Source organism: Epinephelus fuscoguttatus, linkage group LG5, assembly GCF_011397635.1.
Source record: "Epinephelus fuscoguttatus linkage group LG5, E.fuscoguttatus.final_Chr_v1".
NCBI lineage: Eukaryota > Metazoa > Chordata > Actinopteri > Perciformes > Serranidae > Epinephelus > Epinephelus fuscoguttatus.
Window position 1 is genome coordinate 4,497,101 of NC_064756.1, and position 6,488 is coordinate 4,503,588.

General features: G+C 41.5%; 1 long non-coding RNA gene across 1 annotated transcript in view; it reads left to right on the top strand.

Moving 5' to 3' along the window:
* The window catches only part of LOC125889201 (uncharacterized), a 409,754-nt gene that overhangs the window by 259,076 nt on the left and 144,190 nt on the right, over positions 1-6,488 (top strand). The window lies entirely within an intron of this gene.

Consider the following 6,488-nt stretch of genomic DNA (forward strand, 5'->3'; position numbering starts at 1 on the left):
CATTTAAGTTCCCAACGTCCTTCAGCGAGCTGATGATAAATCTCCAGTGTCTTCAAAAAGCACTTCCTAATTACCAGTGTCACAGCTTGTTACTGTTCCTAAAATTGGTCAAATTTGTTGCCGTATCAAACTACAAACATTATTAATCCTAAAAAACAAGCTCCATCTATTAAATGTGATCAGGCTTTGGATCTTGTCCACTTTTGTATCAGATCGGCTGCAGACTGACTTGGCAGAGACGGCTGACATCTTGTTTTTACATGGATTAGTGTATTGTGCCTTTGCTACCACTGGATGGGACAAAATAAGTATGAGTATAGGGCCTAGCAAACCTGAAATGTGACGTCTTCTTGTGAGGACACAGGGTCTCAGGAGGATAGATGTATGGGCGCCCTGCAGCCGTGATAAATCTGGGGTAAAACTTCCTGAGCGCTCCTGTGGAGGGAAAGTGTGACTCTCCACATCATGTACAGTAAGGAATGTGTGAGCGTCTGCTGCTGCGCCGTCTATTTTTTCAAGTGCGTTTGGAGCCCGGACCTAAGTGACTTAACAGAAACAAATGAAAATAGCTGGAATACCTCGAGGCAACCCGTTTCAATTTGTCCTGGCCCGGCGCTGTCCCTCTCTCAGACCTCAAACTGTTGCTCTTGGCTCTCCTGAAAGCCTACCTGGACGTGTCTACTTAAAATCCCATTCATTATGACCTTTGCACACGGACGCAGGTGCCAAAAGCTGTTTAAACTCAAATCCTTTAAAACTCACCGTGGCCATTGTGGAGCTTTACGGCATCAACAACAAGTGATATTTATTAGGGCCTGTTTAGATCTGGGAAATGTTCCCATCAAACAAAACGGAGCGGTTGAGCAACAGTCCAGCTCCTAGTGGTCCCTCAGGGGCCAGAACAAACGCTGTGTGCTTTGAGTTTACATTACTGTAGTGGTGCTCATGGGTGATTTATTTCACAGAGTTCAGCAAAGGTCAGGTTTATTACATGGCCGAGACGTGTGGCATTAACAAGTGATTGATAGGGGATGTTTGATAATAATATGTAATGATGATGATCATGTTGCGTCTCATGGATCTCCATCTATGGTTTGTGACATGTAATGTAGAGAACATGCTCTAAACAGTGCCTTTAGTGAGTGTAAACTGTTCTTCATGCCGTTTGCCTCTGGGCCTCACTGGAGAGGCACAGAAACAATATTATACTTCATTTTCTTTCATTTAAATTTCTCTGAGGCCTCCTCAGTCTGCAGGCAGGCCGCTGATCACACCCTGGAGACACTCAACTCTGTCCTTATACCAGAATATTGCGTAAAAAGGTGCCAAATCTAATCGGTTTTGTGCCAAAAGTGCAGGCCAAGGTGCGAGCGCAAGGTGTTATTTTTATGCATGTGTCACATTATGTGGCCGGTGGGAGCCACTTCCATCCGGGTGTGGAGATTCACGCCCCCCCCCCTCCCTCCCTGGGCAGCAACGGGAGTCGATGATGGGCTGTTTGCACTTCATCATAGGGTGATAAGCGACACTTTTCTTCTGCGCTGCACACGGTGATTCATTAGGCAGACTGGATGGTAAATTGTCTATTGGAGCTAACAAAAAACAGAGCACTTATGGCCCCACTGGGATAATGACGGCAGCGTTTTTGTGTATTGGAGGCGTCCAGTGCATGTTTGGAAACCGACTCTCTGGGAGGACTCCAAACTCTATTTCATTACAAGACAATGTATGAGAAATAAATTATGACACAAGATCCCGTCCTGCGCATGAGACCATTTCTCTCAGACTCCTATCTTTTAAGCCCCCTTTATGCTCCAAGCTTTATGCTGGTCAAAGTCAGGGAATGGCAAAGGAAGCATTGTTAATATACAGTAGCTGAAGGTGTATACAGAGGCCGAATTTAAGGATATTCTGTAAGGAGTTGGGGAAACCGACTGAAGTTGCAGCTTCGCGCAGTTTTGCCTTTGCTGGTGCGCAAACAACATTTAATCGCCACATTTCCTTATGAGGTTCGGCGTTTTTAAAGTCCCCAAAAAGCAAAATGATTGGAGTAGCACATCTTAGCATAAGGCCACATATAAAAAATGCACATTTATATATTATTAGACATATATAATTACAATATTGGATATAACCTGCGCATGAGGCCATTTCTTCCAGGCTCCTATCAGCACCGCTCCGAGCTTTATGCTGTTTTGGTGAAAGCCTGGGAATAACCTGGGAAACAATGTTAATATGCAGTTCTTGAAGGTGTGTGTGATGCCGAATTCAAGGATATTTATTAAGGAGTTGGAAAATTGTTTGAGGTAGTAGCTTTGCGCAGTTTTGCCTTTGCTGGTGCTCAAACAACATATAATTGTTAGATTTCCTTATGAGGTTCGGCGTTTTAAAAGTTCCAAATAGCCTCCTGCACACAATTCATGCACACCTTATCATACAGCCAAATTTATTTAAACACATTTATATATTATTAGACATTGCTTATTATAGTTTTGGGTATATTATGTTGACAATGAGATGATTTGCAATGCATTTCGTTTGTGGAACATCAGTTTATATGCCCATATTATGCTCATAATCTTTTACAAATTACAGATGTTTCTACAACACATTCATCTTGAATTGATCCATGAGCATATCCTTTATAAATCTCACCGTCTCTGCCAGCAGAGGTGTGGGAGGGAGGTGAAGAAGAGGAGGATTACAGAAGAGGAAGAGTGAGAATGAACTCATCTGCAGTCATGTCTGAAAAGTCACGAAACATTTGGTTACAGCGCAATAAAATCGATTAACCGTGGACGGACAACGGCTCTTTGTGACTCGACTCCGACCAGGACTCAATTAGAAGCAGACACAATGTTCGCAGTGAGTCCAGGAGGCTCTCAGAGGAGAACACAGCAGCCTCCATATGAAACACTGCTGGCATGAGACAGGAACATGGAGCACGAGGTATCGACTGTAAATCATCCATATTGGTGCAGCTGGATGGATACACACATGGATACTTAGCTCCCCATCACCGCACTGTGTATTTGCTCTTGTTTGTCAGACGCGCCGGCTGCAGGTCATAAATGCGGGTTGTTTAACAGTATCAACCCCCTCCTCCTCTCCCCTCCTCCTCCTCCTCCTCCACCCCTCCTTAATCTGTCTGACTACACGGCGCACACTCACAGAGCGCCGCATCCTGTTTGCTGGTCGGACTGGGAGGTGTGAATATCCAGCCAGTGAGCTATGATGGCCTGGCAGATGTGCCTCACTCCCTCCTTCTATTTCTCCTTCTCTCTCTCTCTCTCTCTCTCTCTCTCTCTCACACACACACACACACACACACACACACACACACACACACACACCACCTGTTGCCCATCACACGGAAGCTTGCTGCACTACCATGGCATATTTTACTCTGGTTAACAGTTAGAAAGGAAAGATCATGCATGTTCCTGCACACACAGAGCAGCACAGCCTTCTCTCTAACGCTTCTACATGTGACCTCCGTATTAATTTGCAGGAAATGCAAAGACCAAATTATTTCTGACTCATGTTTAGATAAGCCATGATACAAACTCCGGCTGTAATTGTGCATTTCCTGTTGCATTCCTGCCTCATGTGTGCGTTCATAGGCGCTTCTATCATAGGCAGACATCTGAGGAAAGGTTTGGGAACGAGGGGGAACTCATTCAGCTGTATTTAACGCCAGAAATAATCAGACCAGGAGCTGAGATCTCCATGATGCATATGCGCTGAAGGCAGGATGGAGCTGAGAGAAAGCTGCAGCAGAACAAGAAGCGTGTGATGCTGCTGCAGCCTGTGTTATGCTGATGCTGATGATGATGGTAATAAGACGCGGCCGGCTCAGTTGTGACGCTAATTCCGACGGAAAAGGAAAAGGGCCTTTGGTCCCTCAGTGTGCAAACACAGAGGAGTCTTGCAGAGCTGATGTTTATTCATACAAACAGAATCCATTTGCAGACACAGTCGAAACTTTTAAAGAGGAGCCCCTTTTCTTTTTCCTTTGTTCCCAGCAGCGCTGCTCCCACACTGGATCCATGATGGAGAGTGTGTGACATAATTACTGGAGGCAATTAGCGGGCAGAAGAGATCTCCAAATGTACTGGGGACGGTTGTTGTGGGGTGTTTGGTTTATTTTGACACCTCGGGGAGAGGAGCGAGATTACAGGGAGGAGTCGAAGTCATTTGCCTCAAATAAAGGGTTTAATTTGTGGAGAAAATTGGACTGACAAGAGAGTTTCACATCAGTGGGATACATTTAATCATATAATGATCATGATTGTTCCTGGTGTGTGTGTTGCAGAGCGTCCAACCAGGGAAACTGTCACACCCTGCTGCTGGCTGAAAAAATACTACGATTTTTTAAAACTATATCTACAAGAGAAAAATGTATTCAAATTAAAATAGTCAAAAAAAAGTATGTTACGCAATAAAATGGCCCAAACTTATGCTGCAGCAGTAGCCTACTTAAAAGATATACTCCTGTACTGTACTTAAAAATAAAAGTCCTTAATTCAAAATCACACTGGGGCTAGTTGTACAAAACACCTTAAGTTAAGATTTTCCTTAAAGTCCTAGTTAAGGCTTCCTCAAAATAAAATCAGTTGCACAAAACACCCCTTAAGTCTTCCCCCTAAGGTTTCCTTAAATTGTTCACTTAAGTATTCATGGTTTTCTCTTTGTCTTGTAGCCTACTTAAGGAATTCCTGGACTGTTGCACAAAAGACATTAGCAACCAAAGCAAGGTAAAAAAAACAAAAACAAAAACAAAACTTAAGGTACGTCTGACTCTATCTTAACTGCAACATTATGGAGTTTACGGTGATCTTTTATGGTATAATCTTTTTTCTCCTCTAACCAATATATATATGCTCAATTACAAATAAAAGTCCATCATTCAAAATTTCACGGGGCCAGCCGCACAAGACCCCTTATGTTAAGATTTTCCTTAAAGTCCGAGTTAAGGTTTCCTCAAAATAAAAATTTGTTGCACAAAACACCCCTAAGTCTTCTCCTTAAGGTTTCCTTAAAATGTTCACATAAGTATTTATGGTTTTCTCCTTGTCTTGGTCCTATACTTAAGGAACTTTAGCAACCAAAGAAAAAACCAAACAAACAAAAAACCTAAGGTACCTCAGACTCTATCTTAACTGCAAAATGACTGAGTTTATGTTGATATTTTATGGTATAATCTTCTCCACTGACCAGTATATACTCAATTACAAATAAAAGCCCTTAATTCAAAATCCCATTGAGGTAAAAGTAAAGGATCCAGCTGCACAAAACACCCTTAAGTCTTCTCTTTAATCAAATGTTCACATAAGTATTTCTGTTTTTCTCCTTGTCTTGGTCCTATACTTAAGGAATCCCTAGACTGTTGTGCAAAAGACCTTAGCTACCAATGCAAAGTAAAAAAAAACCAAACAAAAAAAACTTAAGGTACCTCAGACTCTATCACTGCAACATGACCGAGTTTCTGGTGATCTTTTATAGTATAAACTTTCCCCCCTCTGACAAACAGAAATATATACTCAAATTTTAAATGACAGTCCTTACTTCAAAATCCCACTGAGGTAAAAGTACAGGGGCCAGTTGCAAAGTTAAGATTTTCCCTCAAGTCCTAGTTAAGGGTTCCTCAAAATAAAATAAAATCAATTGCACTAAACACGCTTAAGTCTTCTTAAAATGTTCACTTAAGTATTGATGGTTTTCTCTTTGTCTTGGTCTTATAATTAAGGAATCCTTAGGCCGTTGCACAAAAGACCTTTGTAGTCAAAGCAAGGTAACAAACAAATTAAGGTACCTCTGACTTTATCTTAACTGCAACACAACTGAGTTTATGGTGATAAATGAAAAACACTAACACACCCTGGCCTTAGAAGTGTCAGCTGATACACTTTTGATTTTACACTTTAGATTTGACTGAATTCATTTTTGTAGCTTCTTCCTACAGTTATTTTTTGTTCTCTGGTATTTGAGGATCAAATAAACTTTGTAGTTTGTGCTCTGTATGATCGTATTCCTCCAGAAGTTTAATCTTTTCCTCCTCGGACCAATATGGTTTCATTGTCTTCTTTTCTTCTGCCATTTTTTTTTACAATCTAACTATAAGACAACTCTGTGAGACGATAACAAGCGTCACAAACAAACAAACCTTTACTTTAAAATCTCTTTCAGTTCAGCGAGTTAATGTTTTTTCTTAACTAAGGAAACCTTTTAAGGGATTTTGTGCAACTGTGCAAGTCCCTCAGCTAAGGAGACATTAAGCCTTAAATGTCATACATACTACAAAACTGGTCCCAGAGGTATTAATTGCTTCATATATGAATCACTGAATTGTTTGCAGTATGATTCTAGAGGGCAGTGTCACTGGGTTCAATTCATTTTCAGATGTGCTCATTTCAGTTGTCCCTCATATTTGTATTGACTCCATATAATTCCTCATATCCCCTTAGACATGTGCAATATCCCTTTTT